Source organism: Limulus polyphemus, unplaced genomic scaffold, assembly GCF_000517525.1.
Source record: "Limulus polyphemus unplaced genomic scaffold, Limulus_polyphemus-2.1.2 Scaffold573, whole genome shotgun sequence".
Lineage (NCBI taxonomy): Eukaryota > Metazoa > Arthropoda > Merostomata > Xiphosura > Limulidae > Limulus > Limulus polyphemus.
This window is the reverse complement of record NW_013666183.1, coordinates 337,806-358,892: the sequence shown is the minus strand read 5'-3', so window position 1 is coordinate 358,892 and position 21,087 is coordinate 337,806. Positions and strand designations below refer to the sequence as shown.

At 34.2% G+C, this 21,087-nt stretch overlaps 1 protein-coding gene across 3 annotated transcripts in view; it reads right to left on the bottom strand.

Moving 5' to 3' along the window:
• The window catches only part of LOC106459193 (rho GTPase-activating protein 100F-like), an 85,693-nt gene extending 66,420 nt beyond the window's left edge, over nt 1-19,273 (bottom strand). For 2 of the 3 annotated variants that reach the window (XM_022385628.1, XM_022385631.1), the window contains exon 1: nt 18,344-19,273. The gene's annotated coding sequence lies outside the window, so the exon portion shown is untranslated. The remainder of the gene's footprint in view (nt 1-18,343) is intronic. The other variant, XM_022385629.1, reaches the window with a different exon arrangement.
• Between the last annotated feature and the right edge of the window lie 1,814 nt (nt 19,274-21,087).

Here is a 21,087-nt window from a genome sequence, read left to right as displayed (position 1 = left end):
TATATATATAACACTTAACACCTATATAATTAATTAATGCATTATAATCATTACAAGATTATATATTATGACATTACCTACTTTTATGAACGATATATTAAACTAGCTACATTATTAATTGGGGCTAGTTTTTTTTAGTTTTGGTCTATGTCGATAGGTGGCTTTGAAAATAAATTATTGATAAAGTCTGCAATAACATGCGCCACTTTATGTGTTCAGTGCCAACTAGTCACTTAACTAATTAAGGAATTAATAGATCGTAAATCGCAACGTAATTAATAGTGACCAATCAAATGAAACAGTTAACCCACAAGGAATAATATAGGAGGTTTCTACACTTCCATCTAAAACAGTTACGAACACTTCAAATTCTAAAACGCTGTTGCCATTCTACAATGCCAAGACTAAGAACAATGCACGAAAAACAGATAGTCATTATTATTATTATGTTACCTTTACAAAAATGAAAAAAAACAAAAAACGACTTGTATCTACAGGTGGAAAACGATAGGCGCACAAGATGGTTTGAAACAAACAAAACAAAAAACACTTGACTCAATAAGTTATTACACAAACATATACATAGCATACCTATATGTTAACAAACACACACACACACACTCCATAAACAATGATGTTTTATCAAATACACAAACATCGAGCAGAGGGTACAAGATAATTTAAGTAATTAGTGGATCTGTCCTTTGCAATATTTAAGGCAGAAACATGGTTACAAGATCTCTACTCAGTTAATTCACTGCTTTGAATGTTTAAAATTGTGATCTACCACAATTTTCAGCTAAATATTTGAATCGGTTTTGATTCGAACACATATCAGACTTACAACATCTACAATACTTAGATAAAACCTTAAACTCCTCAAAGTGTATGTAAAACTTTTATAGGTCAAACAAAACTACATATCCCATTATATACCTGTTCTGAGACTTTGAAGTGGTACACCAACCAACTCACAAATCGTTTAACGTCGCCATTTACATTTAAAGTCGTTCCCACGACCTTCAACTACAGCGATTTTAAAGTTTAAATTAGTAAATTCTGATCTTGGGACAGCGGTAAGTTTATGGATTTACAACGGTAAGATCTGGGGTTCGATTCTCCTCAGTGAACATAGCAAATAGCCCAATGTGGCTATGCTCTAAAACAAACTTCTGATGTTACTTCCTTAACGTACTGAATGTATTGACGTCAAATCAGGAACAACTAAAAGTTGTAATCGTAAGAAGAACACAACTAACTGCAGAGAATAACTGAAGCAATCTTCTCATCGACACAAGGCCTGGCATGGCCTTTTAGCTAGGATGCATGATTCGCAATCTGAGGGTTGCGAGTTCGAATACCGTCACTGAACGTGCTCGCCATTTCAGCCTTGGGGCGTTATAATGTGGTACAGTTAGTTCCAATTTTCGTTGGTAAAGAGTAGCTCAAGAGTTGGCAGAGGGTAGTGTTGATTAGCTGTTCATAATGTGATGGTCAATCTCACTATTCGTTGGTAAAGAGTAGCTCAAGAGTTGGCAGAGGGTAGTGTTGATTAGCTGTTTATAATGTGATGGTCAATCCCACTATTCATTGGTGAGAGAGTAGAACACGAGTTGACGGCAGGTTGTGTTGATTAGTTGCCTCCCCTCTATCTTATTACTTCTAAAAGTTAGGGACGGCTAGTTCAGATAGTCCTCGAGTAGCTTTGCCCGAAGTTCAATAAAACAAACTCATCGACAGCAACATAAGACCTATAGGTGTTAAAATGGCATCGTATTTGGGATAATCCTAGTATTCTGTGAAACTATTAGGTCGTCAAGAAATAAAACATTTGTTAAATGAAATAGTCTCCATTCTTATCGATGATGCTTTTCCATCTTACAATCAGGTTGTTAGTGCCCTGATTAAAGAAATCACTTTGCTTTGAAGCAAAAACATGCCGATATCCTCTTTAACCCCTTCCACATTTCTATACGTCTTCCCATTAAGATGGTGTTGCAGCGAACGAAAAAGATGGTAACCTGGTGGCGCCATATCTGGAGAATATGGTGAGTGGGGGAGAACTTCCCAACCAAACTCCATAATCTTGAACTGCGTTAAATGTGCCACATGTGGACGTGCATTGTCGTCAAAAAGAACACATTTCCGATTGACGAGTGTTTCTGATGAAGGGCTTGATTTAAAAGTTCCAGTTGCTGACTATTGATCTCTGTATTGGCAGTTCGCTGTGGATAGAGGAGTTCGAAATGAATTACTCCTTTGATGTCCCACCAAATGTAAAGCATCACTTTCATCGGATGGAGTCCAGGTTTTGGGGTCGGAAGTGGTTTTTGTCTAGGACTGAGCCATTGTTTTTGGCGTTTAATATTCACATAGATAATCCATTTTTCATCACCGGTGACAATTCTGTCCAAAAATAGTTCACGCACATTACGCGCCAAAAGAGACGAAGCAACGTTCACACGTTGGGAACGATGACCATCGGAGAGTTCGTGAGGCACCCAAACAGCTTCTTTAAGGAGTTTTCCCATATTCATTAGATGTTTACGTATTGTTTCATGAGAGACACGCAATTTCAGGGCCATTTCACGAGTGTGTTGCCTTGGGTTAGACTCAACAAGCGTCTTAAGAGCATCAATATCAATTCCAACATGTTGGCCCATGCCATCACAGTTTTTAAGAGTCACCTGAACGAAGTTTGCTTAAATATCGTTGACACTTACCAACGTTCAAAACATTTCCATAAACTTCTTTGATAATCTTTGTGGCTACAAAGGGGTTGTTTCCCTTCTTGTATTCAAACAGCATTACATGCCGAATGTGTGTCTCGTCATGTGCCATCACTATAAGGGATTAGAGTGTACTAAACTTTACACATTATACAGGCTACACTAACGTGACGTTTAGGCGGTTCGTTTGACTATTATACGTGATGTAAGTTTTAGGGAGGATGTTTAATGAAAGTGTTCCAAAACGTGACATTAATTTCTTGGCGACCTAATATATTCAAAATTACCGCTGCATCCTTCAACACCGACCCTCGTTGTCATATTTTTAAACGAATTGAACAGCTTAAACATGTTGTAGTACGAATGTTACCATTGAGGTAAAATTGTATTCCTTCACGTGAACTACAACATGATTACTTTCAATTAATCTTTTAAAAATTAGTTAATTTTCACTTTCAGATATCATTATTTACTGTATTCATAGCCTTGCTTTAATAAACAGTGTTATTTAATTTGTATTACTCAGTCAGTTTAAATGCACTGATTTCAAACTGGTTATTCGATCGAAAGTTAAAAATTAATTTAAAATAATCTTATAAGTTATTCGTGTAATTCGGCGATTTGACGCACAGAAGCCGACAAACTGGCGCCGTCTTCAATATCTAGTATCTCCGTAGTTTCTACTAGTAGACATTACAGTCAAGCTGGCTCCTTGGGAACAAGAAAAGCCTTGGAGAAATTGAGGTTAAACACCAAAACGAAGAAGCGACGCGTCGGGTAATGCTCTTTAGAGGAAGTTACTTCCTATTACTGGTTAGAAATGAGTTTATTTTTCAGTCAGCTATAAATGATTTGATAAATAATGTTTCAAAAGAATTTGATAAAGAGTGTATTTTAGTATTCGGTTAGATATAAAAAATATCTTCCATATCGTTCATTAATACCTATAAATTCGTAAAAAAACTTGATATTTCTTTCATCTCTCTCTCTCTCTACTAAAAATAAAATGCATAAATTTAATAATATACACATCACTAGTCAAGTTGGGGAAGTGGAAACAGAATATCAGAAACTTGATTACAACTTGAAAATATGGAATTCAAAGACGAGCTAAAGTTGAGATTGACGGATTAGTCGATGCAACATTTTAATGCAATATATATATATAGCTTCTTAGAGTGACGAGATAGAAGCAATTAAAGATTAAACACAGATGTCGGTATCACTCGGTAGAAGTTTCGTTAATAACTTAGAGGATAGTCCACATATGAACAATGGAACTTCAGCTGAATGGATATTTCATAAATTAACAAACGCCTCCTTTTCAATTTAACCCTTCAATTGCGGTTGACATCATATAATGTTAGCGTAGGCGACTGCATTTGACATCATATGATGCAAGCATTTGCACGCAACATTTTGAATGGCCCGCCTCAAAAATTCGCGAATCTTTGCGCATGGTGTGGTTGGCAGATTTATACAAACCGCAAACGAAGGGTTAATATACCTTTTTACAACTTAGCAAACGGCTCCTTTTCAGTTTAATGGACTTTTTACAGATTAACAAACGTTGGTTGAATAACTAAGTGATTACTTTATAGACTAGCATACTCTAATTTGAATAATTAACCGGTTATTGTACAAAAACTTTACACCCCATAATTCAAAGGGCAACATCTTGGTTACTCAACAGATTCTACATATTTCCAAAATTCATCTGGGTTATTCGAAGTATTAGACGTATTAATTAAAGCTATCTGGATAACATGGTATACAAATTAACAAAAGCAAGTTGAATAATTTAGCATATACTTCAGATTAATAAAGGTCCTCTAGACCTTTCATGTGACACTACATAATAACTAGTATTATTTTATCTGCTTATTTATAGGTTAATAAAAGCGATTTAGGTAATGCTGTAAATATCACAGAAATTTAGAAGGTGAATAAACAAGTTACGTGGGGTCTAGTCTGTGGTGTCAGACTAACCCCATGCTTAAAAATATAAAGTGTTGATTCAGAATATTGGTTGATACTTGAAGTTATTTTAATAAAAGTTCTTCTTTGATTTTTCGCAATTTCAACTTTAGCAGACTGTGAGAGAATGTAGTCGATTACGACTGTATTCCTGAAGTTTGGAAGTCAAGTTCCTATTCGTTTCCCCAATATAACCAGCACTACCACTTGTATATTAAATCTGATAAATTGCGTTGTTGGTATGTTTGTGATAGCACGTTTTTGATAAATAGTTGCTCAGATTTTGACGGAGAATGAAATAGATTTTTGCTTCTATTACAGTTTTCTTTAATGAGGCTGTTACACTATTTTTTTCACTAATTGAAAGTCACGAAAAAAAGCTTTTAAAATCAATACCTGACAGTAGAATCATTCAAGATTTTCGAAATAATTCCCACAGGATGTATGTTTAGGCGGTTATAACTCTCAAATAAATGTAGTTTTTCCATTTCTAGACTTCTCTCTGTGTTACAGAAGGATCTTGCATTGCGAAATAGGATTTTAACAATAACCCACTGTTTGGTTCTTATCGTGAGCGAATAATCAAGGAACATACAAATCTGTTTGCGAACTTTTCTTTAATTTTCTTGTAGGAAAAGAACGCTTAACTTTCATAAGTAAACCATTTTTGAATGGACGAAAACTATTTTCATCAACTTTTTTTCCGTGAACTAAATTGTAGAACAAAGTCCAATTATATGAAAGGATTTTACCGATTCTGGATTAAAAAAAAACCTACGTGTTATTAACTCAGCAAATCCAATATAAGAGAGTGTGTAAAGCAGTTGATAGTACCTTTTTTAACCCTCAATCATAAAGGGGCCCCGGCATGGCCAGGTGGTTAGGGCGCTCGACTCGCAATCTGAGGGTCGCGGGTTCTAATCCCTGTCCCACCAAACATGCTCACCCTTTCAGCCGTGGGGGCTTTATAAAGTGATAGTCAATCCCACTATTCCTTGGTAAAAGAGTAGCCCAAGAGTTGACGGTGGGTGGTGACAACTAGCTGCCTTCCCTCTAGTCTTTCACTGCCAAATTAGGGACGGCTAGCGCAGATAGCCCTTGTATAGCTTCAAACCAAACCCTTCAAACGAAACCAAACCAATGAATCATAAATATGTCAGCCAAAACTGATGCAACTGGCTCCCATACTAATTCTCTCAATTGGATCATAGATTCTTAATAGATATTAAACATTATTAAAAGTAGTTGAGAATGATAATAATTTGACCACTGTTTTACAGGAAAAATAACTCCTGGGGATTCTAATTGTTCTTTTAGGGAAGTCAGATACAATGTGAAGTCCTGTAAAAGAGGAGAAGGTCGACAAAGACGTTGTTTTGCTTGTTCTCAGTGCACGCCCAATCGTAAGGGCTAGAATATCGCAAGTTCCTGAACACTAAGCTTTCCCATATAAGCAATAGCAAGTACCAGAATGTTATCATTTACGACTCTGATGATGTTTATTTTTTACTTCTTTTGTTTAGAGCCCCAGAAGCATGAATGATCATTCTTGTAGCCTTCTCGTGGTTACATGAACTGATATTTTAAAGTCAAAATCCGGGTTTGAGCAACGTAGATTTTCTCCATTAGTAGCATAAACTTATTAGCATTCTGTGTGTTTTCTCTCCAGTACATGTGATAAAAATACAAACAATTTAACTTTACTCTTATTCACACTAAAGAATTTCTTCCAGTTGGTTGGGATTTTTGAGTTTTCGAGAACTCTCTTTCTGATCCCATTTCCTCTCTTTTGTCTAGCTAATGCTTTCAGGCCTTCAGTTATTTTAAGAAATCCTAAACCAAATCAATACGCTTCATATTCTGTTGTTGTTGTATGTCAACGTACGGTAGAAAAACTATGGATGTATATACACTGAATGTTTAAGCTATCCTTGACAAGTGCACAACAACACCACCATCAAGGACTATTGTATCCATTGATGTAAAATAAGACATGGAAGAGATCAAATTTTCCAGGCAGGAAGCTAGGTCAGAGTTATTGCTCGTGGGCAGCCTTCCATGGTCTGATAGGGATGGTGAACAGGGATGTCTTCTTATGCACGAAGAAATCATTAAAATTGATGGTTATTGTTTGATATGACATGCAAAGCCAGTAAATGAATGAGATGAAGCTGAGAATGAGACCAATTTTTGGCTTGCGGTCTGCTGAAATTGAAAGTTTGTTTTTTTTGGTACAGAATCTGAGATTGAGATAAATATATTGACTTGCCTATTTTTCAATATATTAGTTGAAAAACGTGCCAACTACACCATGTTTATGTCGACTGTTGCCACTAGGTGGAATCATAAATCGCCTAACTTTTTTTTTTTTCATCGCGTGTCTACAGGCAAATTTTTGAAAAATGCTAATACACAAGTCTATATTAAATTTGGTGTTTGTTCTAAAAAAATAAAATTTCATGATGGCACAATACCGAATCAACTAAGTGCCATGACTGAAAACTGGCTATTTGTGATCAAGGAACAACAATCATATGATGGCTATATCTTAAAGTATTAGTTATGAAGTCAAGCATAAAATATAGTAACACGTTGACATTCAGGCAAAACAAATAGGGCAAATTGTGCATTAGAGTTAGTGTGCAATTAATGTGTGTACCCAAATGGCAAAATATGTCTTTTGTTACTCCTAACTTGTTGCAATACACATTTGGAATGTTTCTTAGATTCAAATATCAAACCAAAATGAAAGATTATCAACTGGATCCAAAGTTACAGCCATACGCCTGGAATACGCCTGGATCGTGACACATACTACTTGGTGGTGGCGCCATCTGTAATCAGGAAGCGTTGTCAAGTTATTTCGATATCCAGAACTAATCAAAATGGTAAGATGTATTAATGTGCTAAGTTTGATGTTTTTCTCCATAAGTGCACAAACATCGACCTAAGTTAACTTACTAAAGTGGGTTTTATTCATTAGTAAATATAGATAACGAATGTGAAGACGACTATATGTTTCATTTTAAAATATAATTAATATTTGTACTGTTATGAATATTTTATAGTTAAATGTTTCTGATCACTAAACGCCCGTCATTTCAGAGTAAAAATATCCATTACTTCAAACTAGTAACTTACATGAAGGAAGAAAAATAGCTGTTTAATTCTTCGTCCGAGTAATTTCAAGTTAAATATTTATAAATATTAAATAGTTTATTTGTAATTAAGCACAAAGCTACACAATGGGCTATCTGTGCTCTGCCCACAACGGGTATCGAAACCCGGTTTCTCGCGTTCTAAGTCCGCAGACATACCGCTGTGCCACTGGGGGGGGGCAAATATTAAATTTAATCATCATCTTTGTGGATAAATCTGCATTTACTACAACGGTAATATTTACGTGGCACACACACACACACACACACACATATAAATATATATATATATATATGTATATATGTACACGCACACACAATTATATCTGTGGAATAAATGCAATTCACACCGTAGAATAAATGTTTTAAATTTCGGTTATTAAACACAAGAGAAAACAGTAAAAACATTATTGTACTTAAATATGTCGATGTTAATAACGTATTATTTATGAACAATGTATTTTGATCTGAGAAAAGACCAGTTTGTGTTATTTTTTTCTTATCTACCTAAATACGTTCCCGTCCTGCTATATATTTCGTTCTTTTGCAAACTCAACTATTTTTTCTGTATAAGCTGCTAAGTTTACACTATGTGCTAAATTTTTCAAATACTAATTACCAGATGAACTTTCCTTTCACAAACTTGTCTTAATCTAAACATACCGATGGTTACTTTCGTACTTACACATAGTTTAAACTATCTTATTGAAGTAATATTTACACGATTAACCTTCCAATAAACATTTCTAGTCTAGTATAACGATGGTTTCTTCTGTACTTACACATAGTTTAAACTATCTTATTGAAGTAATATTTACACGATTAACCTTCCAATAAACATTTCTAGTCTAGTATAACGATGGTTTCTTCTGTAGTTACACATAGTTTAAACTATCTTATTGAAGTACTATTTACACGATTAACCTTCCAATAAACATTTCTAGTCTAGTATAACGATGGTTTCTTCTGTAGTTACACATAGTTTAAACTATCTTATTGAAGTACTATTTACACGATTAACCTTCCAATAAACATTTCTAGTCTAGTATAACGATGGTTCTTCTGTAGTTACACATAGTTTACACTATCTTATTGAAGTAATATTTACACGACCATACTTATTTCGCTAAATTTGCCTTTTAATGTAAACATAACGACGGCACTTCGAAAGTTACATTTAAATAAAATCCGCTCTCTCTCTCTTTTTGAAGTACTATTTACAGCCCAGCTTTCCTTCTAAAAACTTGTGCTTGAATCTAAATATAGCGGTGATTATTTCTGTAGTTACATTTACATACAGTTTACACTCTTTTTAAAGTACTAGTTTACACCTTTAATTTTCTTTCACTAAATTTGTGTTTAAATCTAAATATAACGGTGGTTATTCCCGTAGTTACACTTACTCACATTTCACACACATTGTTTTAATCTAAATATAACGGTGCTTACTCCCGTAGTTACACTTACTCACATTTCACACACATTGTTTTAATCTAAATATAACTGTGGTTACTCCCGTAGTTACACTTACTCACATTTCACATACATCGTTTTAATCTAAATATAACGGTGGTTACTCCCGTAGTTACACTTACTCACATTTCACACTCATTGTTTTAATCTAAATATAACGGTGGTTACTCCCGTAGTTACACTTACTTACATTTCACACACATACTCACCAGAACGTTTCTCACATGAACTCATTATAAAGATATTTACGTTAATTTTTGCCGATAGAACTAAAAGTAATTTCGTTTCATTCAATCCCGTCCTATGGTGAATGAGTTGGTTTCTGCTACCACGGGCCTCACTGTGCTTCACTTTGCCAACGAATAACGATTATCCCTTCCCAAACTCCCATTCGTGAAAATACTTGGAAGTATAAAGGTAAAATGTTTCCATGAAATAGAAACTCGTGCCTGATGTCATGAATGTTCTAAATAGCTCTAACAGTCATCGGCCTGAATGAACTAAGATTCGATCTATTGATGAATGGAGTACAGAATGCGTATCCACTTTTTATTTTGATAAGTATCTAATTTTTCTTGCGTTATCGATTCGTTGTCATAGTTAACTTGTTCTTCTTTTCTTTTTGTAAGAAAGGAAATAGTAAATAAATATTAGGTTTGCACAACGACTCCAAGACAATCATCTTTTAATAAATTAATAAAAAAAAAGGTAGCAATACAAGGGAGAATTCATCGGGTGAGTGAAAGTAATTGTTATTGAAATACTAGTGAACCCGTGGGTCTATGACCCACATTTACAAAGCCCCTATAATGCAAATTTAATGTTTGAACCACTATTTTGCACTTTTTTTAGTTTAATTATCATTGTCGCTATAATGCAAATATAATTCATTTAACCAAGTTACGAACAGTAATTAATAAGCCTACTTATTTACGTGCTCTAATATAAATCAATGCCAAATTTAGGGTCCGCTTTTGGGGAATCACCGTAGAGGTGTTTTCTAGAAATACCCGGGTTTCCTAAGGGGTTGGGTGAAAAGTTTTACTTCGTGCGAATCTCGGGGCCGAGACGATTCGTTTGGTACCAATTAGAAGTCAGTGCGACATGCGGTTTAGGAGTTACTTGACAAACAGAAACTAAATCTTATTATATAGATGTACGCAAAGTAGCAAACATTCATTTCATTATGTAGCATAGTGCAATGAATAATTATTTTACACTTAAACATGACAGATTCATTAACGTTTGAAGAAAATTTTAACAGCGAATTAATAGGCTTGTAAAATGACACTCGGTTTGTTTATTTGTTTGTTACGGATTTCGCGTGGGCTATCTGCGTTAGCTGTCCATAATTTAGCCGTGTAAGACTAGAGGGAAGGCAGCTAGTCATCATCACCCACCGCCAACTCTTGGGCTACTCTTTTGCCAACGAACAGTGGGATTGACTGCCACATCATAACGCCCCCACGGCTGAAAGGGAGAGCATGTTTGGTGTTATGGGGATCCGAACCCGCGACCCACAGATTGCGAGTCGAGCGCCCTAACCACCTGGCCATGCTGGACTATGACACTCGGATATAGCCCCATAGTTTATTCTAAATTCACTAACTTAAGAGTAAAATGTATTTTCCATAAGTATAAAAAAACACGTTAATCCTAAGTTACTTGATTGTTTAAACGTTTTCAAAGTATATAATAATATAATTGATAGTTACCCGAATTAAAAGTGTTTTTCAAAAAAACAAAATGCGTACTGAACTTACTAGTATTTATTACTGGTGATTACAACTTGAATGCCATCTATTAGGAAACGTGAACTGACCGGCCAGATCAGATACTCTCTATTTAGAAATGCTGACCAGTGGTTGGACAACCAGCAAGTAGTATCCGTCGCCTACACGACAACTCTCAACCGAATAACGGGATTGACTTTAAGATTAGTAAAAACACACAGCTTAAAGGTCGAAACGAGATCAGCAGCACATCGCGACTCGAACAATGGATCTTACAATCCGCAGCTCGGCATACATATCACTAAGACAAACGCATCACATTACAACGTAATATCAGATAAATCTGAATAAAAATCATTATACAAAAACAATTGACTGGCTCGAAAATACAATGTCACCAATTAGTTAGATTATAAACCTCTTAATAACAACATAACAATAAGACAGACCTCCCAGTATTTAGTAGAATGCACACTAAACCTCTCATTCACAACACTATCATAAGGCAGATCTCCCAGTCATTAATAGAATGTGAACTAAACCTCGCACTCACAACTCTACCATAAGACAGATCGCTCTATATTTAGTAGAATGTATACTAAATCTCTCACTTTCAACGTTACCATAAGACAGATCTCCAAGTTGTTAGGAGAATGTACACTACAACTCTTACTCACAGCTCTGATATAAGACAGTTCTCTCAGTCTTTAGTAGAATGTAAACCTCTTACTTACAAGTCTGTCACTAGAATGATCGCCCTGTTTTAATTAGAACACAAACTAGTCCTCTCACTCTCAACTCTATCATAATACAGATTTCCCAGTCTTCAGTAGAATGTAAATAAACTAAGCCTATCACTCTCAACTTTACAATAATACAGATCCCCTAGTCTTCAGTAGAATGTAAATAAACTAAACCTCTCACTCTCAACTTTACCATAAGACAGATTTCCTAGTCTTCGGTAGAATGTATATAAACTAAGCCTCTCACTCTCAACTTTACCATAAGACAGATTTCCTAGTCTTCAGTAGAATGTAAATAAACTAAGCCTCTCACTCTCAACTTTACCATAAGACAGATCTCCCAGTTTTCAGTAGACTGTATAAACTAAACCTCTCACTTTCAACTTTACCATGAGAAAAACCTTCTAGTCTTCAGCAGAGTGTAATTTAAATTTGTGAATTGAAACTAACAGAAGACAGATCACACAGGTAACATTAGAATTTAAGCTAAATTTCACTCTGAGTTATAGAGCAGAAGAATTGCATCAAATATCAATAAAATATCGGATAAATCTAAATAAAAATAAATCTGAAATAAAAGATAAATGACTCATTCGATATGACAATCTCAATCATTTCTCTTAGGTATAATTTAAGATACAATTCTCGCTCCATAGTGTAATTGAAATTTTTCATGTAATAAAATATAAGTTTGTAAATAATAAAGCAGAACTAGAGGGTTAACAAAGAAAATTCTAATATAAATTGTTTTTTAGTAATGATTAAGTTAGTTCTGTGATTTTTAGTAAATACCGTAGAACTATAATATGAGATGAAGTCATTCGTTTGTTAGGATGAATTAGTAAATATCTAATTTAACCCTAGAATTACCAATGGGCCGTGGATCCTTTCAGCCATTTAAATCACATTTTTATAAACTATTTATGCATCAAGTTTCTTTGTGGCCCCATAATTTTGATGGCTGATACCGTATAAGTCACACAAAAGATATACACAGGATTATCATCAATATCTTAATTAATTATACTAATTACTAGTTGGGTTCCCCCAGGTTTGTTTGGTGATTGAATTTAGCGTAAAGTTACTCTAGGATTATTTGCGCTAGCCGTCCCTAATTTTTAAGTGATAGACTAGAGGGAAGGCAGCTAGTTAACTCCACACATCGCCAATTCCGTCATATTAGAATTATACCACGGCTGAAAGAGTGAAAATGTTCGGTAATAAGGTTCGATCCCGCGACCCGCCGATTGCGGATCGAGTGCCCTAACCACCAGGCGGATCTCTCATGTCATTTACATATAAAATGAATGATTTTGCTAAAGCTTTGGGCCAGTTCTTTCAACCGAGTACTGCGAGAGGCAATAACATAAAGTTGTTCAAAATAATTAAATATACCACCGACAGAAAACGGTACAAAAATAAGTCGGTAATTTAGAGGTTTGTGCTCGTGGTTATGGAGTGCTGAGGTTCAATTTCTTGTACGCTCATCTAATGACACTTTGCACTTAGCCCAACGATTTTGACTTTGATGTGCGCCATACTTGTTAGTTTCATACCCGAGAGCAACAAATAGTTACAGCACTAGCAAGTCCACATGTTTGCAGGAATAAATATTGATGCATGTGTGTGTAAAGCTAGATAACGTTTTGTTTTTTTGTGTATTACTTTTGCTTTTCAATTAAAAAGCAGTTAAAAATGCTACATGTTTTATCACCGAAAGAGATTCACACAGATCACTGAACCCACTTATAGGCCAGTGCTTCGACACGTTCACACATTCTTGACAGAAAACATCAGATGCTTGTACCTCATACGTATTTTTTGTTATGCACATTCAGTTGTTCGTATCTGCACGCAAAGAGGGAGTTAAAAAAACATCAGTTATGAATGTTTTGGAACGTGTACCTTGAATAAAGTACAATGAATGGATTAATATCGTTATGTTAGGATATAGATATATTTAGTATATATATATATATATATACATACGTATCTAACAGCTCTTTACACTTCATTCTATAGTACTTATAAAAATATAAGGTCGTAAGTGTAAAATTTTCTTGGTTTACTGATTTTTGTTGAAGAAAAAGCGAACAAAAGCTGGCTTTCCTACATTGCACTTTAGACTGAACCTCGTCTGCTTTTTAGTGCCTCTAATTGAAACAAACTAAACTCCTTGAAGGTTTTGATTTCATCATCATGTTCCATAAGTTTAAAACCTGCATCATTCGGGTTCTAAGACCAAAGATAGAATATCCTGTCCTTTAATGCTCGTTTTTGATTTGATCACCACGTACCATAAGTTTGAAACCTGTATCATTCGGGTTCTAAGACCAAAAATAGAATATCCTGTCCTTTAATGCTCGTTTTTGATTTGATCACCATGTACCATAAGTTTGAAACCTGCATTATTCGGGTTCTGTGGAAACTAAAGATAGAATATCCTGTCCTTTAATGCTCGTTTTCGATTTGATCACCACGTACCATAAGTTTGAAACCTGCATTATTCGGATTCTAAGACCAAAGATAGAATATCCTGTCCTTTAATGCTCGTTTTCGATTTGATCACTATATACCATAAGTTTGAAACCTGTATTATTCAGGTTCTGAGGAAACCAAAGATAGAATATTCCGTTCTTTAATGGCCGTTTTCGAACAGAAGAAAGGAATTCAATATGTTATATAAAGGAATTTAAAGTGTCAACTAAAAATAATAGTGAGTACAAATTAAAAGTTCTAAATTTTATGTTTTTACATGAAAGAAACAATTGTTAAAAATATATTTACACCTTTAATTTTATGTTTTTACTTGAAAGAAACAATTATTAAAAATATATTTACACCTTTAATTTTATGTTTTTACATGAAAGAAACAATTATTAAAAATATATTTACACCTTTAATTTTATATTTTTGCTTGAAAGAAACAATTATTAAAAATATATTTACACCTTTAATTTTATATTTTTGCTTGAAAGAAACAATTATTAAAAATATATTTACACCTTTAATTTTATGTTTTTACATGAAAGAAACATTTATTAAAAATATATTTAAACCTTTAATTTTATGTTTTTACTTGAAAGAAACATTTATTAAAAATATATTTAAACCTTTACTTGATATTATTTTCTTAATCTAAGTGAAAAAACAACAATAACCTATTTCAATTCTATTATCTATCTGACTATGATAGACTACTTCAAAATATATGTACATTTTTTCTTTCTCAACTCGATGACCTTCAGCGGATACATGGTAACAGATAACATTAACTTATAGATATGACAAAAATATTACAGTAATTTGAATTTTTAACCCATTCGCTAGTGATTTTACATATGCAACTAATTAGTTTATACACGTAGATGTTTGCTCGTGTTGCTTTAGATAATCATGTTACTGTAAATAAAATAAATTTGCGTTATTCTGTAGATACGGTAGTTATAGTTCTATTTTGCAGTAAACGCGCACGGATTACTATTACAGGAAGGGAAAATGTAGTCAGTAATAGTTGTACATTGAGCATTGACATAGATAATAGGCTAACATAGATTATTTCTGGTTATTTTTAAGTTCCACTTAAACTATTATAAGTTGAGGTTTCGCATTTAGTAACAAGAGAATGTAGCATCGTAAGATAACTTAATTACTTTTAAATAAACCAACAAAACATATTTATATGATTATTTCTGTTAGCTTCGTAGCTTGTTTTTCTAGGTTGTGTTTTTGTTTAATATCGTCTCGAAGCTTCTCTGTTGTTTTAGTTTTTCAGAATTTTTATTCACGAGGTAAGTCTTCGGATTTACAACGCGTAAATCAGGGGTCGATTCCCCTTGGTGGGCACAGCAGATAACCCGATGTGGCTTTGCTAGAAGAAAAACACGCGCTACACAAGGTCTAACTTGCGCATAGCCGTCCCTAATTTGTAACTGATAGACAAGAGGGAAGGCAGCTAGTCAACATCTCCTACTGCCTGCACTTCTGCTGCTCATGTCATCTCTTCGGCTACTCTTGTGTAATCGAATCATCTCTCTTGTAGAGGAAAATGTTTACGGCAACAGGACGCGAACAATGAACCCGTGGATTCACAGTCCGAGCACGTTAATCAGTAGCTTACGACCGGTCTCTCATCATGACTTTACAGAACTAAACTTTATACTAAGATATACAACTACTAACTTAATGTGTGTGCACAATACTTGTTTAGTTACTTTTATTTTACAAACACGTGTCTCCAAATATTTTTTAGGTCAACAGTTTTCTCCCTTATTCATTGTGAGTTTCAATTCTTACAAGAGCGTGATTTCGCTGTTAAAATATTTTATTTGTTTGGCACAGGCTCATATGTTTTGTATTTTTTCAGAATGAAATTCTTAACTTGATATTACAGTAAAAAGTGTTTTCTTCCCGAGTCTTGAAGCTATTTTGTGTTAGTCATGACGTAATCAAAAACTACGAGTTTAAGATTTTTTCGCGAAACTTATGTTAAGAAAACAGGCGGAATTTATAGTGAAAAAAATGTTGGGGATTAGACAGAGAGAGAGAGTAAAAAGACAGAGAGAAAAGAACGATTAGTCTAATACTAATATTTGCCGAAATACTTATGTCGTATTCGGAAGTGCATCCGTCTAGCAGTTTAAGTTCAGACGTGATTTTAAATTCCTCGAAGTAGTCAGAAAAAAAAGACGTAAATCTGCCCCTGGAAACTTTCTTTATGAAACATGATTTATGTAGTTGTTGATCATCAAGATATCCCCCTGTAAAAATGTTTTCTCTGTTAGTGAACCTTTAAGGAGGGGGATGAAGTAAAAACGAACAGTAGCAGAAACGTATAAGCAAGTAGAAATAACGAAGTGCATGCTAATGGCTTTTAATAAGACCAATCGATTCTTATCTAAGTTTTAAACACTAACACCGTACATGACACATCCTCAGCAATTGGTTAAAAAAACTGAAGTGGATTTGATTATTCATTCAACATTCGAAAAGTGAAGTGCTTATACATTTTCAAGGTAATCGGGAACGGTTGCTGCAACAACGTAAAAAACAGGATTTTGAAACTGAAGAATAAATACTCAATGAAATTATGACAACTCAACACGGATTTTGAAACTAAAGAATAAATACTCAATGAAATTATGACAACTCAACACAGATTTTGAAACTAAAGAATAAATACTCAATGAAATTATGACAAGTTAACACAGATTTTGAAACTGAAGAATAAATACTCAATGAAATTATGACAACTCAACACAGATTTTGAAACTAAAGAATAAATACTCAATGAAATTATGACAACTCAACACAGATTTTGAAACTGAAGAATAAATACTCAATGAAATTATGACAACTTAACACAGATTTTGAAACTAAAGAATAAATACTCAATGAAATTATGACAACTCAACACGGATTTTGAAACTAAAGAATAAATACTCAATGAAATTATGACAACTCAACACAGATCTTGAAACTAAAGAATAAATACTCAATGTAATTATGACAACTCAACACGGATTTTGAAACTGAAGAATAAATACTCAATGAAATTATGACAACTCAACACAGATCTTGAAACTAAAGAATAAATACTCAATGAAATTATGACAACTCAACTCAGATTTTGAAACTGAAGAATAAATACTCAATGAAATTATGACAACTCATCTTTTAAGAGACCAGAAGTTGTATATAAGTTCGCAAATTCTACTTCTGATAAATTATTACCCCATCTGATATTTCATAAATACAGATGAAACAGTTTTATTAATAAAGCTATTTCGCGTATTGCGATTAGTATAAAACAGCGTAGTGAATCTCTTTAAATATACAAAGTTCGTTCACATACACTAGATATTAAGGTTCCTTAGAGCTCAATGAACATATTTAATTGTTGTATGGAGTTAATTTGTGTAAACGTATTAGAATATGTATCAGTTTTAGGAAGATACTGTACGTCAAATTATAAGTCACTTTTTTTACACGAACAATAAGTACATTAAGTTTTCTCGAACCACATTATAACTTTACAAATTAAGCAGAAGAACAGTGAGCATGTCTTACCTCTCTATCGTAACTCTGGAATGCTTAACAAATGTATAGATTAGGTTACTCTAAAAATGTCCTCTTTCAAATCACAAGTTTGTTTCCTAAAATTATACTCACGACAATAGTTGTGCCTGTCGTTTAGTCCTTTAAAAGGAGATGTAGGATTTTAGCTATTTGTACTTAATCAGTTACTATGGAAATCAGTAAAGAAGTCCAATGTCTTCATTAGAAAGTTTGACAAGAACTTTAAGTCTAAGACTGGTAGAATGTGAGCATAAATTTGACTAGAACTTTAAGTCTAAGACTGATAGAATGTGAGCATAAATTTGACTAGAACTTTAAGTCTAAGACTGATAGAATGTGAGCATAAGTTTGACTAGAACTTTAAGTCTAAGACTGGTAGAACGTGAGCATAAGTTTGACAAGAACTTTAAGTCTAAGACTGATAGAATGTGAACAAGAAATCGTTTACTTACTTACACAGTGTTGTCCGTCATCCAGTTAAGTTGGGCATTCGCAGACAAACTAAGGCTACACAAGGATTCATGGGCAGTACAAAAGCACGTGCTATTACTCGGACATCGAAATACTATTATTTAGAAAGATGATCACCCCTCCCCCTCTAAAAAAAGTTGATAACACGTCCAACGAGGTTTAGAATCGAAACTTTTTTCAGAGATTACGAAGAAAGGTGTAACTAAGTGATAGTTCTTGGGAAAGGCAATTATATTTCTTGTGCGTTGAACTGGAACAAAATTATCTAAGCTGTACCAGTTCCGCAGGGTTCAGAGGTCAGGGGTAGAAAACCTCCTCGTGTGAAGGCATGTCAGCAGCTACATGCAGCCCTGTTTGTTTGTCATGGCAGTCGCTTGGCCTCCCGGTCTCCTGTGCCGGGTTAGCCTCTTCTCCGCGAAGCATAAACCTAAATACGTCATCTGCTCAGAAGAGCTCAGCGTTTCTGATATGCCTGAATGTTCGTGTAGTGCTGGCCTTCTGGGAAGACCGGAGATTTGCTGCTAGCGTGTACTATACAAGTTGTACTCACAATCTAAATTTTGTTGTAATTAATTTATTCCTGATATATCCGAGAGTTTTCCGGTTCATTTTTAACTGAAATTTTCTGTTAGCCAAACATAAACTTTGCACGCATTTTGCTCAAAATCAGAAGGAAAAAAAAAAGAGCTTGGATTGAATAGCAAGAGGAAATTCTTCTTATTTTACAATATCCATATTCACTACACGCTCGTGATCACTTATTGGTCATATAAACAGCTGCTCTACTCTGATCCTGCTACTAGACGGCCTTCCCCCAAATCAGCACACCAAAGTGCACGCCTTACCTCCGACTTTGAACAAAATTTTAACGTCTTCACCGCTAGGCGGCTTCTCACCACAGCATCAGTAAGAACGCGGCTTACCTCTGCCTTCAAGCACAACAAGAATGTTTGATCGATCCGTTACACAGGGAAAAAAGACTAATCCACTTTCTAAAACAGGGGGAAAGGGGTATACAGATTAGCTCTATTAACAATTACGTGCATGTATGATCCAAAATCCGAGTTATGAAAATGTCCCCTTTAATAGTTTTTGAACAATACCAATATTTCGATATAACTTCATAACGGTACCATCACAAGTTGACTTCATTTTTTTAAATGTTCAAAATGTATACAGGTAATCTTAGCTGGCATGCTATGAGCAGTTTTCGAACTGGTTGTAAATTCTGGTAATTATTTGCGAAACTACAGAGACTAAAAAGTACTTAACATTTAATCTTGTAAAAAATAATAAGCTTCGAATCCTCTCTTTTTGAATTTTTGCTTGGATTTTTTTTACTCAAGCGACGAAGAAAAACAGTTAAAGATATATATATATATGTTCAATAATATTATGTATCTTAGCATCTTGAAAAGGAGCGTTAAATTGGGAGATTATTTTATTTTCGAAGCTCCGTTTTGAACAAAAAACATTTTTTTACATCCAACCAGAATTCGATGTTCTTCTACCTGGGTAAATTGAGTCAGAGAAGCCCTCCATCGGGCACAGCCAATGGACCAGGTTGGTATTGAGTAATTTTGAGTGTGTAGTATGGATTATTAAAATCCTTTATTTGGTGGTGAGCAACAATCGAGAAATAGGGCTTCTGTCAAAAACTATTGCTTCTTAAAGTCGTTTAATAAATTGCTCAATTATTATAGGCTGAAAATTTCATTATGTTTATTCTGTTTGAATGGATTTAAAGGTATCATGGTGTTGCTGTTGAACTAGAAATGTAGCTAACCGTATAAAACGACTCCCCCCCCCCCAAATGCCCATGTATTCATTCTTCGGCATTAAAAATTAAGAAAATTAAGAAAATAAATAAATTAATGACTACATTATTCATACGTAAAATTAAGTAAGTTTATATTTAACTTACAAACATAAAGTATTGTTTATAAGGTTAAACACTAGTAAATAAATCGTTTAATATATTACGTACAACGGAGAACCCATTTTTCAGGATTCTTCTGTGAAACGCAAAGCTACGCAATGGGCTATTTGTGTTGTGCCCTCCACTAGTATTGAAACCCTGTTTTTAGCGGTTTGAGCCCTCAGACTTACTGCTGAGCTACTTGAGTCAGGATACATATTATATTAATATAATAATAGGTAGGCAAACAATGACCATACGTGAAGAAGACAGACCAATGTTCTGTCGAAACATGTAGTATGTTCCACCATCAATAAAACTTTTCCTTATGCTTATAAATCGTTCTTTGCCTACCTATTATTAACCTCAGTATATATATATATGTGGCAATTTTGGAAGTTAATCAAGGGCTGATGTTCAGTGCTAATACCATTAAATTGTATTATAACTATTTTGGAAGTTAATCAAGGGCTGATGTTCAGTGCTAATATCATTAAATTGTATTATAACTAACACAATCGTAGGCGTTATCCAGTTATTTAACTTTTTGTTTTCAACATTATTCACAAATAATTCAATTGAACAAAATATGCACCTTATTTCAAACTGCATTTACTGATAATTACTTTACGAATACAGTTTGTCCTATTTTACAATTTTTAATCAATTCCGAGACAGCATATTCTATATATGTATGGTGTCTCAGTTAGTTTTCTCAGCTACGTACATTTAACGTCAGCTACAAAGAGAATTTTAGCTATTTTTTTTTCGTCTTATTTAATGCGACAGTTGGTTGATCAAATGGAA